The following is a 24424-nucleotide window of genomic DNA, read 5'->3' as shown; positions in this document are numbered from 1 at the left end:
CCCCGGCCTACCTACCTGCGTTAGACATACTACCGCCTGAGCTATCCGGGCCCTAAATAATGGGATACGAGCCTTAATTATAGTGTAATTTGTCGATATATTTGCCAATAAAGTTCTGTACCAAAGATGTGTTTCAATTGAACAAGTGTTTAAACCCTAGCTTAGCTTTAAAAACGTTGTCCAGTGCGACACTTAGCAACGAGAGTTGATTAAAAGTTGTAAGAAGATACAGACGTATTTTTTTATTGCTCTGCGAAAGTATTACTCCAATTATTCATTTTACAATCGAAAGTTAACAAAAAGTCTAAATATAAATCATAATCAACAAGCATGTATTAAAAATTGTTAAAAAAGTCTGATCTTTCATTTTGTGGCCCAAAAGTTTAAAGACCGTAACTTTAATTAACATTATTTTGAATCATTTAATAAAGTTTACTTAAGGTTAAATTTGCTTAAAATTTGTTGAGTCAACTTTTCAAAACTCACTAGCTTAAAAGACATAAAATTTCAAAACACCCTTAACTGCGACCCGGAAAACTCTTGTAAAGAAAACATGGAACATTCAATGTCTCTTCCAGCACAATACACTCCACCTAGAGCTCCTTTTTAATGCATTATTAAACTTTTGGAGTAAAGCGACCGCGGATCATTGCCGAGTGTAAGTTTTCAAGTCACGAAAGCTGTTGATATAGGTTGTGATTGGGAAAAGTTCGCCTTGTATATCTAACAATAGTATAAACAATAGTTCCATCAAGTAACGGTCGAATTCATAAATTAGCAGTAGATATATGTATTTGCCAATAAAGTTTTCTTGGGCCAAAGATATACAGTGGTGTTAAAAAGTCCGGCATCACCTATAGTCCGTTCTTTAACGGTAAAATATTGCAAAACCTCTAAATTTTAAAGAACCGCTTGGATTGACATGAAATTTGGCATACGCATAGCTAACAAGTCAAAGAAAAAAAGTGATATTGTGCCGATATGTGCTTTTGCCCTGGGGGTGGTTTTCACCCCCTCTTGGGGGTGAAAAAATATTCGTCCAAAGAAAGTCAGGAAATCGATAACCTGGCTAATTTTAAGTAACTTTTTTTTCTATAGAGTTTTTTCACTAAGTCAATACTTTTCGAGTTATTTGGCAGTGAATATGTTCATTTTTTCAACAAAATAACCACGCTTTTAGACGGTTTTTCGCAAATAACTCAAATAGTAAGTATTTTGTCGAATAAACATTCTTAGCAAAAATATAGCCTGTAAAAATTTTTAAAAAATTCTGTATATATCACGTCTCTACACCTAGTAGAAGCAGAGTTGTAGCTAATGAAAAATAGGTTTATATTCGTCAAATTCCAAATAGAATACTTTAACGTGAAATAACCAAAAATGAAGCACATTTCGGGGAAAACTCATTACAACTTATTTAAAGTGTTTAAAAGAAGCTTCATTTTTGTTTTATAAAAAAAAATTCTAGCATCAAAATTAACCAAGTTACGCTCAAAATAAAGTTAGTCCCTTTTGGTTTTGGTAAAAAAATCGAGAAAATCACCCCCTAATTAGTATCTTAAATGAACTTAATCGTTACGACTTCACAAGTTTCTTGACTCATGTATATGTTATAGTCAAAGCCCGAATTTCAGGCACTCATAGGTTTGACTAGACAATTCTCAGGTCTGACTGACGGTCTTAGTCAAAGCCCGAAATAAATTACAATTTCGGCCTTTGACTAGTCAAACCTAGGAGAGACTAAGTTGGTCAGGCAAAGGTCGAAATTTAATTTTATGAAATCGGGGTTTGACTAGTGAAACCACGATCAGCTATTAAAATGTCGTAATATGTTAGATTAGGTTTAATAAAACGTCATTTTTTAATTTTAATGTTTATTATTTTTATATTGTCGTAATTAAAATAAAAAAATAGTGTTTATTCTTACATGTTGAGACATTATACAAGCCTTGTAATCCAAATTTAGAATCTTTTGTACTAATTTCTCTTAAGAGACAGCTTAACGTCTGAAACATCTTGGAAATTAAGAAAATTCTCTTATTTAATTTCCTGAAAAAAGTGTGTTTATTGTTCCGTATTTCTTACCACCTCTATATACATCGTCAATTATTGTTTTATCTTGTATGATATTTCGAGCATCTCCTTTGGCTGTATCAAAGCTAGTGGTCGGTATTGGTAACTTCCGATCGAAATTGGAGGAATTTTTTTTCACTTAATTGTTCCATAGCATTAGCCTGGGTATAAAGACCTTCAATCGCCTTTCTATCAGCTAGTCCATAAATCCCTAACGGCCCAAAATTTTAGCATTAAATTTTGAAATCGATTTTGCCACCATTTTGTCAAATGTTAGTTACCGCCTTTGGGCCTAGCACGGCAGTTCTTCCGACCGAAATTGGAGGAATTTTTTTTTCACTTAATTGTTCCATAGCATTAGCCTGGGCATAAAGACCTTCAATCGCCTTTCCTTTATTTATTTTAATTTTTTCTGTGTGTACACAAAGCATGCATGTAACTTTTCTTTCAAAACCTTCATAGTATGCACCAAGTGTGATGTCAGCGTATACAACATGTACCACCAGACTACAAATTATGCACGTATGTGCTCAGAGCTTTATTTTTGACAAATACAACAAACCACATCTGAAGAAATAATCTGAATTGTTTGACAATTTTCTTTCTCTCCTAGTGACGACGGTCCAGGGGCTTCGTTAGTATTATGGTGATACTTAGTTTTTTCTCCGATTGCAATATTTTCTTTCACAGTTGACGATAAAACAATTAACGGTTTATATAGAGTTGGTACAAAATAAGGAAAAATAAACACACTTTTTTCAAGAAATCAAATAAGAGAATGCAAAGAGAATTTACTTAATTTCGAAGATGTTCTCGACGTTAAGCTGTCTCTAAGAGAAATTAGTACAAAAGATTCTAAATTTGGAGGACAAGGCTTTATAAAATGCTACTGCGATAAGAAATACTCTTCAAAATTATGTAAGTGTAAAAGGTCTAACGTATTGTGCAAATCTAAATGCCATAATGCCTCAACATGTGAGAATAAGCACTAATTTTTTTATTTTAATTACGACCATATAAAAATAATAACCATTAAAATTAAAAAATTACGTTTTATTAAACCTAATATAACAAATTACGACATTTTAATAGCTGATCGGGGTTTGACTAGTCAAACCCCGATTTCATAAAATTGAATTTCGACCTTTGCCTGACCAACTTCGTCTCTCCTAGGTTTGACTAGTCAAAGGACGAAACTGTAATTTATTTCGGGCTTTGACTAAGACGGTTAGTCAGACCTGAGGATTGCCTAGTCAAACCTAGGAGTGCCTGAAATTCGGGCTTTGACTATAACATATATATTGTTTATATGATCTGTAAGTTTCATCGCTTCAAAGTCCTTATTATTGAAAGGGCTGTAGTTAAAAGGGGTTGAACGAGTCACTGATCACGAATGTATGCAAATTTAGAAACACCAAATCTCAATCAATTTTTGTCAACAGAAAAACAAAAAAATACATGATATTCAGAAAAGCAAATCTGACTTTTTTTGTTTTTAGAGATTTTTGGTATCTCTAACAATTTTAAAGTTATTTTGAAAAATATGCTTTTTTTCAAAATAACTTAAAAAGACTGTAACTTTAAAATGTTAGGGTATAGAAAGTCACAATCTTATTGAAGGTTTTTATTTAACAGTTTGCGGGCGACCGGTTTCGGCGTTTACATTTTATACGCCATCATCAGGCCCTTCAGAAACTGAACAAGATATCAGTACAAGAAAAATACAGTGTACAATGTGATATTTGATTGTTACATTGGGCCCAAGTGTCTTCCTTGATTTAAAACTCGCATGAAAATCCAAATATGTGACTTTGTTGCCTAGGTGTTCAGATTTTACTCTCACAAATCGAAAGTGTGGGTGAAATAAGTCAAAAGTAGCTTATTTTAGTGCAATGCGATAAAAAACACAAAACATATATGACAAAAACAAAGTTGGTTATTAACTGCACAGACGAAAAGAGACTAACAAAACATATATCACTATGTTATTAACTACATCTGTAGTGCCAATTGTGTGTGATTAAAGGGCAAATCCTTTTAATCAGATCTAAGAAAAATTATTAAAATTATTCAGTCAAATAATTTTATATAAAAGACAATTGGCATTTACATTTACAGAATGTGCTCATATTATCAGCAACTTGTTCATCAACTGTAACTTTAATTAACATTTTGAATCATTTAATAAAGTTTAAGGTTACATTTGCTTAAAATTTTGTTAGTTCAACTTTTCAAAACTCACTAGCTTAAAAGACATAACATTTCAGAACACCCTTAACTTCGACCCGGAAAACTCTTGTAAAGAAAACGCGGAACATTCAATGTCTCTTCCAGCACAATACACTCCACCTAAAGCTCCTTTTTAATGCATTATTAAACTTTTGGAGTAAAGCGACCGCGGATCGTTGCCGAGTGTAAGTTTTCAAGTCACGAAAACTGTTGATATAGGTTGTGATTGGGAAAAGTTCGCCTTGTATATAAACAGGATACCGAGCACGAATAATATCGTATTAAGTGGGGAAAAGGGCTTTATTGAATTTCTGATGAAGCGGAGAATAGACTGGAAAAGATTATTTGTATTCTTTCGACGGAAGAAATGGAGTAGCGGCGAAGCTTAAGGGAAAGGTTTATGGACGGGAGAAAACTACCTTCTTCGGGAATAAATGCTGAGAGGTAGGAAAGTAAATTGGATGTTTGAATTGTAAAACAAGGACGACCAGTAACCTGAAGAATTTAGAATGCGTAGTTAACATAAAAGGGGAAAGCAGGAATTTTGAAATTGATCAACGAGGGAAAATAATTTTAATCAGTATTTTCCCTAAGGCTGTTTGAAGTATACAATAATGAGTGCGCTAATAACAGGCAAAATAACGCAATTAATTTACATTATATTGATAGTTTCCCACCTTTAGACGTATCACTACCAGCGTTTCACTACGAGACAAGATCCCAAACCGCCAGCTACGACAAAGATCAGGAGTGGCTGATGCAGTAGAGAGAATGGCAACACTGATATGGAACTGGGCAGATCACGTGGCTCGAATGACAGACAAAAGGATGGACAAAGCGAATACTAGATCAGGCTTGCCATGTCTAGGGATTTTCCCCGAATCTAGGGATTTTTGGAGATTTCGTGAAGAAAGGAATTTTTCTTGATTTCTCTTTGAAATCAAGGGATTTTTAAAGTTTGGCATAATTTTTATATTAATTGCTGGCGCCACCTAGCACAAAGTGATTATAGATGCAGAATTTAAATTTACCGATACAGTTTTCTTCCTTTTATAGGTACATCACTAGGTAAATTCTCAAGAACAGTCCAAAAAAATAATAAGAAGACGATATAGGTTATTTGACAGCTGACAAATGACAACTTTTTCTTTTTCCTGAGTTATCTGGGTAAATGGTCAAGGACATTGCTCAAAAAAGAAGAATGACGTCATATAATATTAAATTGACAGCTGACAAATGACAATTTCTTCTTTTTTGTTCTATCACACACGGAATATCAAACAATTTTTTGTCCTGTGCTTGGGAACTGAGCTAGGGATTTCTAGGGGAATTTGAAGCTCGCGCCTAGGGAGATCCAGAAATTTCATCTGGCAACCACACGTTGGACTGATGATCTGAAACGTTGTCATAGGAATTGGATGCAAGAGGCACAAGATTGAAATAGATGGAAAATTACGAGGTAGATCTATGTCCAGCAATGGACAAGCGAAAATTAAATGATCTAGGAGACACTTAAAAATCTAAACTTCATATTTAAATTATTGAAGATTTTCTAATACTAACAGTGTAAATTGAACGAAAGCTATAGTCCGTTCTTTAACGGTAAAATATTGCAAAACCTCTAAATTTTAAAGAACCGCTTGGATTGACATGAAATTTGGCATACACGTAGCTAACAAGTCAAAGAAAAAAAATAATGTTGTGCCGATATGTGCTTTTGCCCTGGGGGTGATTTTCACCCCCTCCTGGGGGTGAAAAAATATTCGTCCAAAGAAAGTCAGAAAATAGATAAACTGGCTAATTTTAAGTAACTTTTGCTCTATAGAGTTTTTTCACTAGGTCAATACTTTTCGAGTTATTTGGCAGTGAATATGTTCATTTTTTCAACAAAATAACCACGCTTTTAGATGGTTTTTCGCAAATAACTCAAATAGTAAGTATTTTGTCGAAAAAACATTCTCAGCAAAAATATAGCCTGTAAAAAATTAAAAAAATGGTGTATACATCACGTCTCTACACCTAGTAGAAGCAGAGAAATAGCTAATGAAAAATAGGTTAATATTTGTCAAATTCCAAATGGAATACTTTAACGTGAAATAACCAAAAATGAAGCACATTTCGGGGACAACTCATTACAACTTATTTAAAGTGTTTAAAAAAAGCTTCATTTTTGTTTTATAAAAAAAATTTCTAGCATCAAAATTAAACAAGTTACGCTCAAAATAAAGTTAGTCCCTTTTGGTTTTGGTGAAAAAATCGAGAAAATCACCCCTAATTAGTATATTAAATGAACTTAATCGTTACGACTTCGCAAGTTTCTTGACTCGTGTATATATTGTTTATATGATCTGTAAGTTTCATCGGTTCAAAGTCCTTATTATTGAAAGGGCTGTAGTTAAAAGTGGTTGAACGAGTCACTGATCACTAATGTATGCAAATTTAGAAACACCAAATCTTAATCAATTTTTGTCTAACAGAAAAACAAAAAAATACATGGTATTCAGAAAAGCAACTCTGACTTTTTTTGTTTTTCGAGATTTTTGGTATCTCTAACAATTTTTAAGTTATTTTGAAAAAAAAGCATATTTTTCAAAATTTAAATTTTTAAAAATTTTACTTTGAAACCAAATTTTTTCAAAAATAAGCACTTTGAATCGATGAAACTTACAGATCATATAAACACAACATAAGTAAAATAATTTGTGGAGCGGTAACGATTAATTTCATTTAAGTTGCTAATTAGGGGTTGGTCTTCCCGATTTTTTTTTTGCAAAAACAGAAGGGACCAACTTTATTTGGAGCCTAACTTGCTTAAATTTAATGCTAGAAACTTTTTGTAAAAACAGAAATAAAGCTTTTTTTAAACACTTTAAAAAAGTTATAATAGATTTTCCCCAAAAGGGCTTAATTTTTTGGATATTTCACGTCGAAATATTCTATTTGAAAATTGGTGAATATGAATCTATTTTTCATTGGCTATAACTCTGGTTCTACGAGATCCAGAGACCTAACGCGTACAACATTTTTTTACTTTTTTATAAGCTATATTTTTGCTAAGAACGTTTTTTTCGACAAAATACTTACTTTTTGAGTTATTTGCGAAAAATCTTCTAAAAATGTGGTTATTTTGTTGAAAAATTAACATATTCACTCGCAAATAACTCGAAAAGTGTTGACTTGGCGAAAAAGCTCTATGGAACAAAAGTTACTTAAAATTAGTCAGTTTACCCATTTCCGGACTTATTTTGGACATATATTTTTTCACCCCCAATAGGGGGTGAAAGTCACCCTCAGGGCAAAAGCACACATCGGCACAATATTACTTTTTTTCTTTGATATGTAAGCTATACGCATGCCAAATTTCATGTCAATCCATACGGTTCTTTAAAATTTAGAGCAAAAACCGTGAAAGAATGGACTATAACAGAGAATTAAACCCAAAATAACAGTGCGTTATACAACCCTTTGTGTACATAACAAACAGTACTATTGTATAAACTAGATTAATAATGTGAGAATCCCAAAAAAGTCCACGTGACTAATTAAAACTGAAATAAAAGTCCACCAAGCCTTTCATTGCGCTAGGAACCGTGTTATCTAACACCCTTTAAAAAAAGGTAAATCCTTCATATACCTCCCTTTATACTTGTTTATCAAGCCCACGCTGGCGTTGGTATTTAAAAATAACGATGATTCCAACTGAACGAAAATCCCGGCCCCATCAAACCGTGTTAAATTTTCAACGATATGTGACAAAAAATTGTTGATGCATTTTATATTGCGCAAACTGAAATTCAGTGTTGTCACTGCCGATCAATCTTAATGTTAATCTCTAATGCCGTCTATGCGGCAGAGCATATTTTTTTCGTATTTGAAGCGGGGATTATTGGGAGTGGAATAACGAACGCAGCAAAAAAATAAGCTTTAATGTGTTGTGTCTTCGCTCACATACAGAACGTATTCAGAGAATGGATTCATGACACTAAGACTAAATCAACAAATGGCAATATAGTGCGGCAGATTAGTGCACATATTATAAGAATTGTGCATTTAATGATGAAACCACGGTAAACAGATTTGATTTGATTTCTGCAGTGTAGTCATTATTTTCTGTTATAAGTGTTCCTAGGTAAGTGTACTGTTTTATTCTTTCGATCTGCTGGCCCTCTACTATCAAGGTTTCGTTAGTATTATGGTTGTTTTTACTAATTTTCATAAACTTCGTCTTTTTGATACTACTCCCTACTCCTTACTACACCTTACTATTTTACTCATGAGTCCTTGCAGGTCTTGTAAATTATCGGCTATTATTACTGTATCATCTGCATATATGATGTTGTTAACTAAGCCTCCATTTACTCTTATGCCGACTGTTTCATCTTCCAGAGTTTCTCCATTACCTCTTCAGAATAAGCGTTAAATAATAGAGGTGATAGTATGCAGCCTTGCCGGACTCCTCTCTTTATTTCGATTTCTTCGGATGTTTCTTTTTCAATTCTTACTATTGCTCGCTGATTGTAATAGAGGTGTGTTATTAGTCTTAAATCTCTTTCATCTAGGTTTTAGTTTTCAGAGTTTCCATGAGTCGATCATCTTTTACTTTATCAAACGCTTTATTGTAGTCTATAAAACAGACGTAAAGAGGACGGTTAACATCCAGTCATCTCTGTGTCAGCACGTTGAAGGAGAATAATGCCTCTCTGGTACCCATACCATTGCGGAACCCATATTGAGTGTCACTAATATCCAGCTTCAGTTTAGAGTGTATTCTGGCGTGGATAATTATTTTCAGCAGAATTTTCAAGGTATGTGACATTAAGCTTATGGTTCGGTAGTCACTGCATTCTTTGGCATTCACTTTCTTTGGCAATCACACAAATGCTGATGTCAAGATTTCTCTAGGGATGATTCCCGTAGTATAGATAGCGTTGAACAGTTCTACTATTATGTAATTCATCTGGACCAGCAGATTTATTGGTTTTTCATAGAGTCTATTGCCTGACTAACCTCTGATTTGGTTATCTCTGGGCTCGCATCTCCGGTTTGGCTATCTACGGATATACTAGCTTCTCTCTGGTCATGAAATAGTTCCTCGATGTACTCTTTCCATCGTCGTAGTTTTCATTCTGTCTCCATTATAATATTTCAGTTTTTGTCGAGCAATATATTTGAGGTTCTTCTATTTCCTATTCCGGCTAGTTCTTTGACTTTTTTATGTAGGTTGAAGTTGTCATATCTGTTTTGCATATTTTCTATTTCTTTACATTTTTCAGAGAAGTAGGTTTCTTTAGCCTCCCTAATTTTTCCTCTTATTTGGGTTTGAAGATGTTTATAGCGGGTCTTATTGATGGTTTTGTTTTTTTCTTCTTTCATTCATCAACTCTAGAATTTCCTGCGTTATCCATTCTTCTTTCTTACATTTGGTTGTTGTAAGTACTTTCTTACTTGGCTCTAATATAGAGGTTTTGAAGAATTGCCACTGCTGTTCTACGTTCAATTATTTCCTGGGTTTCTGTCTAGAGTTGTGTTGATTTCGTGTTTCAGATTTTCTTTTGTTTCTTCTGACTTTAGTTTCTGTATGTTAGGTTTATTGTTGTTGCAGCTTTTTTGCGTCTTTTTTAGTTGAAGTTGAAACCTAGCAATAAGAATACTGAATACTGATCAGAAGATACGTCAGCTCCTGGATATGCCTTTACCGCCTGAATTGAGTTTCGATAGGAAACGAATTGAGGAACGACTGGATGAGATCAAAAACAAAAGTCGAGGATATAACAACAAAAATTGCCAACTCAAATGGAGCTTCTCAGGCCACACTGCTAGACAAAAAGACCAACGTTGAAACGCCACAATACAACATTGAAGACCTTACGAAGGTAAACGACCAAGAGAAAGCTCACAGTTGACACAGGTAGATGATATAAAAAGAATAGCCGGAACAAATTCGAAGTACATATATGTTGCTCAGGATAGAAATGGATCAAAGGAGTGGGAAGAGGCTTATGTCCAAGCATGGACGTTAAAAGGACAAGAAGAAGGATAAGAAAACGTGATCATTTATCAAAGACCGGGATATATTGGTACTTTATCAACCATTGAAATTTGGGTTTGGAAGTTGCAATTTTGTTTTGCTTAATCTATAGTGTTTGACTGGTGTTAGGGTGATTTCAAGTATAGATCCTGAATTTTAAGTTATTGACTGGGTTTGAGGTCGCTTCAGCTCTCTAAGGGTGATTTGTTCAACTTTCTCAAAAAATATAGTGCGGCACATGTTTTTATACTAAAACTAAATATAGATTCCGAATTTTCTATCCATGACTGACTTCGGGATGATTGCCACCCGTTGGGGTTGATTTTTTTAGTTTTTTCAAAAAGAATATGGTAAATCTATAGATTCCAAATTTTCCACCCCTACGGGGTGGTTTTAACCCTATAGATTTGTTTATCTAGATTAGAAAACCAAATATATATTCCGAATTTTCTGTTTTGATTGGCTTCGGAGTAGTTTAAAAAGGTAAACTACCTCGTATGACATTACAAAACCTTATATAAGAAATAAAAACATTGAGTAGAATCTAAAAATGTAAAAATATACAGGGTGTTCCATTAAACAAACATGTTCGTGTCACCCTGTCAATACGGGTGGCCTTGTATATATGAAAATATTTTTAACTTATGGTCCTATCTATGCCCCAATTTTTATCTAAATAATTTTTTTCTCATATCTTACGACAAACGAGTGATCGCACTAATTCCTCACCCTGTATGTTGCGACACTGAACTACCATTACCTTATAAATAGATGAAAAAGGATAGTAATGACACAAATTTTATTTTATTTTTAATATATTCAATTCTTTTTGCTGCATAAAATGCTTTTCTTACACCGACGATCATCTTTCGAAACCGAGCTAACGGTCGAATTGTACCCGTCCTAGCGAGAAATACGGCATTAAATCTCTTTCCTAGAAACTTCTTTTCAAAACGGAATTCATCATAGTTGACCTAGATCAGCAGTGACATTTGAAACGACGAGCGTCTATCTGAAAAAAACTCAGAGCAAAAAGCCAGAATGGGAATGTGATGAATGTACTCTAAAGTCAATGACGGACGGCAGAAGCTGTGAGGATTAGGGGAAACATATGACTTGTTTTTAATTATGAGATACACTGACAAGACAAACTAAAATACTGTTTTGAGAATTTTTAGAGCAATTTATTTTGAACGATATAATGAAAGAACTCTACCGTGAAATAATTGTATGTACATAATAATTTTTTGTGTATATAGTCGTTTCAAAGATCACCATCATTAATTTAACTGATATTTTTCTTGTCATTATTGTACGGGAGATGCTTAGATGTAGAGGTCAATAATTGACACAATTATTGACCGACAAAAAAATACTGAAAATTGTGTCAAGCCCTCATACTTTTGTCTTATACAGTGCATTCGTAAAGTGTGAAAACGGTCTATTATCTCATGGCTTAATTATTTTCAGAGTTAAAGCTTTGAAATGTCGATTTTTATTTTTAAATTATGATTTTTTGACGTATAGTACATAATAGTGACGTCATCGATTTGGGCGTAATGACGTCATCGATGATTTTTTTAAATGGGAATTTTGGTCGTGTGGTAGCTCGACTACATGGACTACAGGGAATCACGTTTGAGAAAAATGTCAAGAAACTTATTTTATTTAGAATGTCCCAAAGAATCTAGAAAAAATATTTTTCGGAGGAAAATAAAAGATTTTTGAAAATAGTGCGCGCCGCACCGGCAAAAAACCCGATGGACACGCATAATTAACAATTAAAAAACTACGGTCTAAATTAAACTTAGACCCGATCACTCTTCGGAATCTTGAAAAGGAATGATTAAACTTTAATCCAAGTTACCCTTAACCCTTAAAAATGTTAATTTAAATATGAGTTTTTAAGCCTCGAAAATGCGTATCTTCGCATTTTTTAGATTTTAAGTCGCCTATAACTCGAAAACTGTCAATTTTTGAGAAAAATCGTAAGATACCTTTCTTGTTTAGAATGACCCAAAAAACCTAAAAATATATTTTTTGGAGCAATATAAGGTGATCTTATGTATTTGTTTAAAAAATTGTTTAAAAAATTTCTGCCCAAAAATTTCGTCCGGCACCCTTCAGATTTGTTTAAAGGGGAGGGACATTTTTGAATATGAATCCGCAGAGAAACCGAATTAGAAATGTTTTTCAGACTGGAGCGGTCTCACCACATGGACTACAGGGACTTTCGGCCCTCGCTAATAACGCAATCTTTCATTCTGCGTTTAAATTTTTCAAAAATACTTATTAGTTTTCCCAGGATTCGAAAAAAATGAATCCCCATTTGAATACCATTGCAGCCGAAAATACGTACCAATTCCCTTAAAGTACTAGGTACAAATAATTTTTAAATCAATTTTCTTGGTTTAAATATTAAGTATTTATATCCAGTACTTTATTAAAAGTATTTGGCATATCATTATTATATTTGCTAAAAATTGTAAGCACTATACACCCTACTAAATTATATTAAATAAACGTTTCTGGCTACTACCAGAGGCGTACGACAGTGAAAAGTGAAAGGTCGACACTTCCCACATTCTGCGCCACTGACGAAATTGCCATTTTAGCATAATTTTTCGATTCTCCAACACCTTTCATGTAAATAATACACTCTTCATTCGTAACAATAAAATCATTAGTTTTCGAGATATTTGAAGTTAAAAATGAAGGGGCACAATACATTAATCAAAATAGCTGTGACGTTTCATTTTCAACTTTAAATATCTCGAAAACTAATGACTTTATCGTTACGAACAAAGAGCCTATAATTTATATAAAACTTATTGGAAAATCGAAATATTGCACTAAAATATCAATTCTGCCAGTGTCGTAGAATTCGGGGAGGGTCAACCGTTGTCTGCCACCTGTAGTACGCCTCTGGTAGTAGCCAGAAACGTTTGTTTATCATAATTTAGTTTAGTGTACAGTACCTACACCTTCTGCCAAGTATGACAAGGATAAGTCAAATAGTTTTAGAGTACTGGATAAAAATAGTTTTTTTTTTAAATAAAACACCCTTTAACTCAGTAACGAGCCACATTTTATTTAACCCGGCATCTGCCACGTGGGATGCTACCAGCACCCCATAACAAATTTTCATCAAATATTTGGTATTTCCAGTTTGGTAACCGTGCTGTGCGTCATAGTAGCTTTCTATAATATTATATAGCATATATCTGTTTGGGATTGAAGTGGTTACTTAGTGTCATTCTGATTTTGTAGCTCTAAAGTTGAATTGACATCATCTGACAGTTTAAGTTTTAATTTTTTTTTTGTTTTTGACTAAAAGGTCAAATTTACATTTTTTTATTGCAATAATTGATTTAAATTATTAATATAGACCCTATGGCCTATACTCAATAAATCTTAATTTTTTTAGATATTTTAATTCACTTCATTTATTATGGCTTGGTACTTGCTAATTTGCTTATAACACCTTTTTAATTTTATTTTTTATACTTTTATAATATATTAGTAGCTAATAAGTTAACAAAACATGTTTTTTATATTCTTGTGCTACATTATGTGCACATTATTTTGTTCATAAACAAGAAGCTCACAGAAAATTTTTAAGGGGTGCTGTGAGCACCCCACGATTGGTTAAATCTTATTATTTTGAGGTTTGGAATCTACAACTCAGAGATTGGACATTCTTAATGAATCACCCTGTATATTTTAACTTTCAATTATTTTGATCCTAATACCCTGAATCTCTCCTTTACAAACACCAGCGAAGCGAAAGGGAATTTCTATTGTAAACGTCGATGATAGCAACTTGGCAGTTAGCGTCTTGACGTCTCAAAAAGGGGTGGCGAACTGTATAGTGGTTTTGCCTTGAGACAGGCCGTGACTGTTTCGATTGTAGTTTTAATCCGTCTCAAATTCAAGACTGTCTGGTCGCAATATCTGCTTTAAGGTCGATGAAGTGTAAAGTATCAACGTGTTTCGAAGAGTAGCGAAAGTGCTTTTTTGGTTGTTTATTCTCATATTTTGTCGAATGGGAATTCGATATAGCAGTCGTATTAAAGGTAACGTCATAGTAAATCTTAAGGTGAAAAAAAATTAACCAACTGCACATCTAATGTTATTCCACCATTCACCATTTATTAATACTCCCTTCGCACAACCGTCTAAGCTTCCTTAAATACCCATTCAGAGTAAATATTGAATAGTAGTGGAGATAAAATACAGTCCTGTCGTACTCCTCGTTCTATTGCAATTTTATCAGTCAACTGGTCTTCTATTTTGATTTTGGCCGTTTGATTGTAATAAATGTTTCTGATAATTCTCAGATCTTTGTTGTCAATTCCAATTTCTTGCATTAGAGTTATTAATTTGTCATGTTTTTCTCCGTCAAATGCTTTCTGGTAATGTATAAACCATACGTATATATCGCAATTTACATCCCTGCATCTCTGAAATAGCACTTGTACAGCAAAAAGGGCTTCCCGTGTTCCCAGAGCATCACGAAACCCGAATTGTGTTCCTGTTAGTTGTTCCTCGCACTTTGTATAATATATTCTTTTGTGAATGACCTTCAGAAATGTTTTAAATAAAAGGCTCATAAGGCTTATAATGCCACAATTGTTGCTCTCTCTAATTCCTTTCCAAGCTTAATCGTACACATTCCAACATAGTATGTTTCACATTGTCTACCAAACCGCAATAAGACAGTAGCACAGTAGTTCGACGCTGCTTTCTTGAACCTGAAGAGGTATGAGAGAAAGTACCTCTAGGCCTTGAGCACCTGCGACAGGAAATAATCCAGATGCCGGTACCCATATTCGAGCCATGTCTTCAGATCAGCTATAATGGTTTTAGATATGATCATCAGCTTCACTTTGAGAGATTAGCATTGCATCGTCTGTATAACATATTATTTTAAGGTGTTGTTATCCCATTTGGTATCTTTTTTAGTTCTTACTTTTTGAAGTTATACTTCTTTAGGCGCGTTGGGAGTAAATTTATATGTGCGCGAATTCATCAAAAGTATTGGTACTGAGCGCAGCTCAAACGTTATACGGGCTCTGATTGGATAATTACAATGACCTGTCAATAATTGTGCAATATGTCGGTTATGGGTAAACTAATGTTGTGTATATTAGCTTTTATTGTTGTGAGGGCAGAGATAAAAGCAAGATTATAATTGTAGTGATTTTTTAAATAGTTTTTAAAAGCAACAGATAAGTACGTAATTGTAAATTTTTCAATATCGTAATAAAAAATTACATAGGTACCTACCTATTTGGAAAATATAAAATAAATCTACCTAGTATGTAATGTTTTGCTTTACATAATTTGATTACCAACAAAATTTCTACCAATATTCATCTAATATTGTTTTCTTACTCTATGTTTTGTTGTATTTTAATATTTCAATTGCACAAAAACCAAACTAATTTGGTTTAAATTCAGAACTGTCGAAAGTTTAAAACGTTCAGTTGGTATATCTTCCAACATGATGCATATGTCTCCGTAGCCAAAATCTAAAGATGCTTGAATTTCAAAACTAACCGCGCCAATGTATGCGGGTTCAATCCCCAATACAAACTTTTATTTTTTATACATTTTATGATTGTAAGTACATTATTATATAATTTCTTTTCAGAACAAATTTTCCAACAAATATTGTTCAGAAATCATTTTTGTGGCATTTTTCAATGTGTTTGTGTGTGTTTTATTCTTTAAATTTTTGGTATTGTTTTAATAAAAAATTTTGAAAAGTAGTGAGTATTAAAATTATTTTAATATTTAAATAAAATATAAATAAACTGTTTAAAGTATATTAATTTCGTTGAAATCATAACCATTTTAAAGATGGAGCTACTACAAATAAAATGGTATCTTTGGATGGTGAAATGATTGTGAAAAGCAATAGTTTTAAGTACCTAGGATCGGTATTACAGAGTAATGGAGAAATAGATGGAGATGCATGCAGTAGAATTAGGGCTGGATGGATGAAGTGGAAAGAAGCGAGTGGTGTGTTGTGTGACAGAAAAATTCCAATGAAGCTGAAGGGAAAATTCTATAAAACAGCCATAAGACCGGCTATGATGTACGGAACTGAATGTTGGGCAGTGAAAAAGAAAGAGGAACAACGAATGCATGTGGCGGAAATGAGAATGCTTAGATGGATGAGTGGAGTGACAAAGAAGGATAAAATTAGAAATGAGTATATTAGGGGAAGGCTAGGTGTGGCACCAATTGATGCCAAAATGAGAGAGCATAGGTTAAGATGGTTCGGTCATGTTCAACGTCGAGACGTTAATCACCCAATACGAAGAATAGCTGAAGTGCAGATTCCTGGAAGGAGTAGGAGAGGAAGACCAAAGAAGACCTGGGGGGAGGCGATAAGGCAGGACATGTTGGTAAAGGGGATTAACATTGATATGACCCAAGACAGAATTGTGTGGAGAAATGCAATTAGGGAAGCCGACCCCGCATAGGGATAAGGCAAAGAGAATGAATTTCGTTGAAATCATAATAATAGAAGTATAAGTTCTTACGTCCGTTCAAAGTAGACACACATTCTTTTTTAATATTCCATCCTAGACCAGATTGAACAATAGAGGACTCAGGTAATCCCATTGCCATCAATTGGATCAGTAAGTTCTTCTTCAACTTTTACTTTTAATAAAAAAAAAATAAATACCTTATCTTATAAAAGATATATTTAAAATCCCTAAAAAGGGTTATTTTTTCCTAATTTCCAAAATCCCAACAAAACGTTTTCGGAATCAATATTCCATCATCAATGTTATCACAGGTTTACATGATTTAAGCGGCCAAAATATACGGGTAAATACCATTGAGTTGTTTTAAAAAGTTGAGGTTATATTATGTTGTCAGATTTTTAAAGGATATTAAAAATATTTCCAGATTAACTCCTGGCATCACATGACATCTACCTTACATGGACCTTACATGGCAGAGTTTAGATAACAACTAAGATGTAGGTTTTTTTGCCTTTATTTTGTTGATACGATGTCTGGTGGATATTTTTGATCGCTTTAATTATTCCTAGAGATACCTCTCTTGCGTTCAATAAACGGATAACATCCTTTAATTTGACCCTGTCAAATACCTTTTTAAGGCTCACGAAACATAAATATGTCAGATTGTTGTATTCTAATGATTTCTCTTGAACCAGTCTCATTATAAATATAGCGTCGGTGCATGATTTTCCCGACTTGAAACCCTGTTGTTCTTCTGCTAATGTTATAATTTCATTCAGTTTGTTTGTTATCAATTTGGTTGCTTATTGCAATTTTTATAAATTGTCAATTATAAATTTATTTTAATAAATTAATTCCTATGTAACTCTCTGGGTCCGATTTGTCTCATTTTTTGAAGAAACCTATTAGAATGCTTCATCTTCATTCTTGTGGTATTCTGGTTTGTTCTATTATTTTTTGAATTAGTTTTAATAGTTGTTTGGTCAGATCTTGTCCTCCGTACTTTAGGAGTTCATTCGATAAACTGTCTTCTACTGGTTATTTGTAATTTTTTAATTTCCTTAACCCTTAAACGCCCAAGAGTGGATAAAAAATGTCCACCTAATGTGTATAGCCTTGTAACATATTACGTGTTCCAAAATTTTCCAAAAATTATTTATTGTTAAAAATGTTGTACGGAACTGAATGTTCTTCTTCTTCTTATGGTGCCTATCCGTTACGGATGTTGGACACTAACATGGCTATTCTGACGTTGTTGACTGCTGCCCTGAAAAGTCCGGTAGTGGTTAAGTTAAACCATTTTCGCAGGTTATGCAGCCAGGATATTCTTCTTCGTCCTGGACCTCTTTTCCCATGCACTTTACCTTGAAGTATGGTCCGAAGTAGGTCATATCGTTGTTCATTGCGCATTACATGGCCCAGGTATTCCAGTTTGCGACGTTTTATGGTTACGACTAGTTCGCGCTCTTTACCCATTCTATGTAGAACTTCTTCGTTGGTAACTCTGTCTATCCAGGAAATCCTCAAAATGCGTCTATAGCACCACATCTCAAATGCTTCGAGTCTCTTCAGTGATGCTTCAGTTAAGGTCCATGACTCCACGCCATATAAAAGTATAGGTGTGGCACCAATTGAGGCCAACATTAAGATGATTTTCAACTTCGAGACGTTAATTACCCAAAACGAAGTATTGCTGAAGATTCATAGAAGGAGTAGGAGAGGAATACCAAAGAAGACCTGGGGGAGACGATTAGACAGGACATGTTGGTAAAGGGGATTGATATTTATATTATCTAAGATAGAATTACGTGGAGAAATGCAATTGGGGAAGCCGACCCCGCATAGGGATAAAGCAAAGAGAATGATGATGAGTAAAATTAATTAATATAAACATTGTAATATAATAATACTTAAAAATTAAAAACATTTTGCTTCAATATATCAAATGATAACCGCAATCCTTATGACTATGTGAACGCATCTAAAGCGAGCGCGAGCACGCAAAAAACCTGGAAATAAAAATTCCTCATCATATATTCGTCGAGACTCCAGCGGAGATTTAGATCCGGTCAGCGATTTTCTGGATTGATTTATGAAATGAAGCAGAATCCCGCGGCAAATTAGTTTGGGCAGGCATGCATTAATAATATCGTTATAACGTGTACAGGTACTGTTCAAATATAAGATATTTATAGGGTGGAAACTTTATGACAGATATGAACTTCTTGTTTCATCTTGATGACCAAAGGATTAGTTGGGTAGACATATTGGATTGACTGTACGGAACTTAGAGAGTCTGTGAGTATGATATATTTGGCATTATTGGATGCATTGACAGCAATGGTGACCTGGTACAAAGCGTATAGTTCAGCAGAATAAATAGAGTGCTCTGAAGGGAGTGTGTATTTATTTGTCGATGTTAGGGTTATGACTGCAACACCAGTACCTTCATTTGATTTAGATGCATCTGTGTATGTGTGTATAATCTTTGTAGTTGTGAAGGCGGATTTGATTAAATGTGGGTTTGTTGAATATTTGTCGAAAGAAATGAGGCGTGTTAGGCACTGAGGGTTCTTTATTTGCCACGGAGGAATTGAGGACGATTGGGAAGGAAAGTATTCTGGGAACATATAGTTTAATTGATTTTAGTAGCTTCTAATCCTTGCGTACAAGGGTTTGGCCGTTCTTGGCTTATTTATGAAGAGATTTGGGAACTTTTTTTGTAAAACAATTTTGTATAGTAGGGTATTTCGCTCTAGGTCTTATTGACAGACAAAAAGCAACACAACTGGGTCAGAAATAGAACAAAAGTCAAAGACGCAGGCCAACATATAACCAGGCTAAAGTGGAGCTGCGCAGGTCATAACGCTAGACAAACGGACAATAGGTGGAATAGCACAATACAACAATGGAGACCATGGACAGGAAAGAGAGCAAGAGGACGACCCCAGATGAGATGGGGAGACGACATTAAAAAGATAGGAGGAACGCACTGGAAACAGAAAGCACTAAACAGAAGCGAATGGAGGAAACTGGGGGAAGCCTATGTTCAGAATTGGACGAATTAAAGGGCAAAAGAAGAGTATTTCGAGTTAGACCTGATTTTTGGGGCGTATGCTACACTTTTATAAAGTCTTCTGTCTTCTAGCGACGGTTCACCAACTTCACAATAAAGACTTTCGGTTGGTGTTGTGCGAAAAGCTCTTTCTTCGAAAAGATCAAAAAATCTTTTGGTTTAATATATGTACTTTTCAGAAGTTTTTGAAGTTATACTTCTTTACCGGCGATAGAGGGTGATTTTTTTATATGTTAAAACCTATCAGCCCGGCGCATGCGCATTATAACTTTGTTCTGATTGGATGTTCAAATGACATGTCAAAAATTATCCGATATGGCAGCTGTGGTTTGGAGGTAAAGGTAAAGGTAAACAAATGTATAATATTAGTTTTATTGTTGTGAGGACAGAAACAAAAAAGTTTATAATATTGTAGTGACTTTTAAATAGTTTTTAAAAGCAACAGGTACGTAATAATTGTTAATGTATCATGGGTATAAACCTACCTATTTGATCTGCCAAAATACATAGCATGTAATACTTTTATTTATATAATTTGATTACCATCAAAATTTCTATCAATATTCACCTAATATATTGTTTTTTTACTCTATGTTTTGTTGTATTTTTTTAATTCTAAATCATTTCAATTCAAAATTACAATAATTTGATCAATTTTCAAAATATCATAAGTTTAATCCGTTTAATTAGTCGATCTTCGTAAATAATGACACATAGTGTCCGTGGCTAAGCGGAGAAGGCGAATGAATTCCAAAACCAACCGCTCTTATCAGCGCTGGTTCCAGTCCCAATAAAAACTTTCTTTTTTGTTTTTTTTAATACATTTTATGATTGTAAGTATATTTATTATATAATTGTATTTTCAGAAAATACGTATTTAGTTAAAAAAATTTTCGACAATTAATGTTCAGATATCATTTGTGGCTTGTTTAATGTGTTTGTGTGTGTTTTATTCTTTTATTATTTTAATTTTTGGCACTGTTCTAATAAAAATGTTTGAGAAGTAGTAAGTATAAATTAGTTTAATATTTAAACAAAATATAAATAAAAAGTATATTAATTTCGTTTAAATCATATAATAGAAGTATAACTTCTTACGTGCGTACAAAGTACACACACATTCTTTTTTTTTTCGAGTAGGGACCTTGTGTTCCCGGAAAGTTCTCCGCTTTCATCGGCTATAAATTGTTTAATTTTTACAATTTTATAATGTAACTAATAATTTAAATCCAACCACTGTGTGGTTCTGGGGCTATTTAGCAAGTACAAAGTTCACTGAAGATGGACCGATAAGACCGAAAACTGAACATTAATTCAGTTCGTTCTGAGCATACCTACAATACTGCACTAACAAAACACCAAACAATTAACAACAATACAGAGATACAAGAAATTACATCAATTCTAATATAAGAAATATAACAAGAGAATATTGGACATGGACACGCTTTACCAAAGAAATAGAACACGATTTGTATCGGGCGCAAAGAAAAGTTTGGAAAATACTAAAAATTAGGAAAAACCCATTAACGAATATAGAAGTTTAAATAAAATAGAAGCAAAACAATGGACCGCCTATATAGACGAACTATATAAGGAAGATACTATAATACCTGAAGAAGAGGAAGAAACAGGAAATGAAGACGAATCCAACATAGACACAGAACTAAAAATCACAAAAGAAGAAATAAGGAATAACATACGTAAATTAAAAAACAGAAAAGCCCCAGGACTCGATGGGATACCAAATGAACTGATAAAATAATGAGGAGAAACCTTAATCGAAAACATAGAGATCCTCTGTCAAGAAATAATATGTAGCTAGCGTGTACCAGACCAGTGAAAGACGAGTATAACAATACCTATACACAAGAGAGGAAACAGCAAAGACCCTAGCAACTATGGTACCATCACCTTGCTGAGCACAACTCTTAAACTTTTAACAAAAATTCTTGCCAATCAGTGGCCTGGCTAGTCCCACAGGGGCCCCATATCAAAGTTTGTCGCAGGGCCCTTTTCCACCACTGATATGGCATAATGCTAAAAAAATGTTCAACAAAAGAAGCAAAAACGCTTGTATAGAATAGAATAGAAAATTTTCAGTGACAATAAAGCATATTTAATATGCTTTATTGTCACCCAAAATTTTACCATTTTATGGTAAAAGCTTACAAAGAGTAGGAAAAGAAACTATAACAAATATAGTTTACTGAAATTACATAAATCGTCAATATTATTACAAAATAAAAGATAATGAAATAAAACAAAACAATACAGTGTGTTTCATTAATAATTGGAAATATTTTACTGTAGATTAAGTTTTGTATAGCATGTATAGGTGTGTGTAGCTCAAAATATTAAGATTTAACTCAAATCACCTACTCCGAAAATGCTTCCCAAGGGAGCTGGAGTTCTTTGAAGATGGTGTCTTTTAATTAGTTTTTTGTAAATACCTCTAGAACACTTCTATTTAGAAAAACGAAAACTGGTACGTCTATTTATCGTCTAGAGATAAATCGATTTCATAAATTGCGAATTTCTAGTACCGGTCATATGCGTCCACTTTGGGTAGGACAACGGTTATTTTATCGCATAACTTTAAAGCATTTTTGCCACTGGATTATTAAATTGTGAGGTATTCTAGTGCTAAAAGTTACTCTAAGTCAGTAGGATACACCGTTTTCTAGAAAAATCGATTTGAAACTTTTTCTTTTTTGAATTTGAATAAAATTTGAAAAAATTAAAAAAAATGTATTTTACCGACCTGAAGCATGAGTGACTTTTATTACTAGAATACCTCATAATTTACTAATATAGTGTCAAATATGCTTCAAAATTAAAGACACAAAGAATAATGCGATAAAATAACCGTTGACCTACCCAAAACGGAAGTATATGACCGGTACTATAATGCGCAATTGATGAAACCTATTCATCTCCGAAATAAACGTTGATTAGGATGCCCACGTGCAACCTTGTGTTCCCAATGAATAAAACTGCTGACTAAGTGGACTGTATATATTTTTATTACTAAGACATGTGTGAACTCTTTGAAGACAACAAACAGACTAATGAAAAAAAATGAACTTGTCGCTATTAAGCCATATATGCACGCAGGCAGGGCCGTCTCAGGACATTTCATTAAATATTGCAGCGAACATGCCGCCCCTCCTTGAAAGCACAGTCTTTCAAGATAACTAAAACTAAAGTTCCTATTATACCAACAAAATAATGCAACAATATAACCTAAAACCAAAAATGATGTCCTAAAATAAACGAAAGTTTCTCTTTCCCCTATGTCTAATTATCCATCGGTAACACGCAAATTTTTGCCACCGCACGTTTAATACAGTGTCCATTACTCGTTTTGAGCGTCACTACCCGCACAATGCTGTCCTTTCCAGGATGCACCTCCATTACCCTTGCCAAAGGCCATTTCATGGGTGGTACCCCACTCTCCTCCAAAATTACTATTTGTCCGGGTTTAATCTGGCCAGCTGAAGAACGCCATTTATTTCTTTCTTGCAAATTTGCCAGATAACCCTTGGACCATTTACTCCAAAAATTTTGCATAATCTGCGTTACCAATTGGAACCTTTGAATACGACCCGGATTCAGATGTAGAATGTTTTCTTGCGGTAACGACACCAATGGACAGCCAATTAGAAAATGCCCAGGAGTGAGAACATTAAAATCAGTAGGATCCTCAGAAAGAGGGGTCAAAGGACGGGAATTTAAGCAGGCTTCAGTCTGCGCAATTACCGTATTCAAATCATCATAGGTGAGACTAGTGTCCCCAACAACCATTTTTAAATGATATTTTGCCGATTTTACAGCTTCCTCCCATAAACCACCGAAATGTGGAGAATAGCTTGGTATAAAATGCCAGTTAATAGACAATTCAGATAAGTATCCAGCAAAAGTGCATTGATTTACCCTATCCCGTAAAAAATTAAATAAATCCTGAAGGTGGTTGTTAGCCCCTACAAAGTTACTTCCATTATCCGAATATATATCCCGTGGTAAACCCCTTCTGGATGTAAATCTTTTAAAACAAATCAAAAATCCCTGAGTAGTTAAGTCACTCACCAACTGCAAATGACCCTTTGTCACCAAACAAACAAAAATACAGAAATACCCCTTAATAATTTTTTGCCCTTTAAGCTTATGAGCCCTTATATGAAATGGACCTTCATAATCAATGCCACACCGTTCAAAAGATTTAATACTAGGAGTTATGCGACTAGCCGGTAAATTTCCCATTTTTTGTTTAAGATGCAATGGCTTTGCCCGAAAACAGGTTATGCACTTACGTAATATATCCCGAACCACGCTCCTACCCGATATAGGCCAATAGGTTAATCTCACAATATTTAATAACGTTTGCGCACCCGCATGCAAATTTCGATAGTTTTCGTTTTGTATTATGAGTCTAGTTAACTTACATGATTTCGAAAGTATAATCGGATGCCTTTGGTCGTACGCTATCTCAGCATTCTGTATTCTTCCTCTTAC

General features: G+C 34.0%; 1 protein-coding gene across 2 annotated transcripts in view; it reads left to right on the top strand.

The window, feature by feature from the left end:
* The window catches only part of LOC126886036 ((11Z)-hexadec-11-enoyl-CoA conjugase-like), a 522212-nt gene that overhangs the window by 285270 nt on the left and 212518 nt on the right, over window positions 1-24424 (top strand). The window lies entirely within an intron of this gene.

The sequence above is a fragment of the Diabrotica virgifera genome, chromosome 1 (genome assembly GCF_917563875.1).
Source record: "Diabrotica virgifera virgifera chromosome 1, PGI_DIABVI_V3a".
In the NCBI taxonomy this organism is placed as follows: domain Eukaryota; kingdom Metazoa; phylum Arthropoda; class Insecta; order Coleoptera; family Chrysomelidae; genus Diabrotica; species Diabrotica virgifera.
This window is presented reverse-complemented; position numbering and strand designations above follow the sequence as displayed.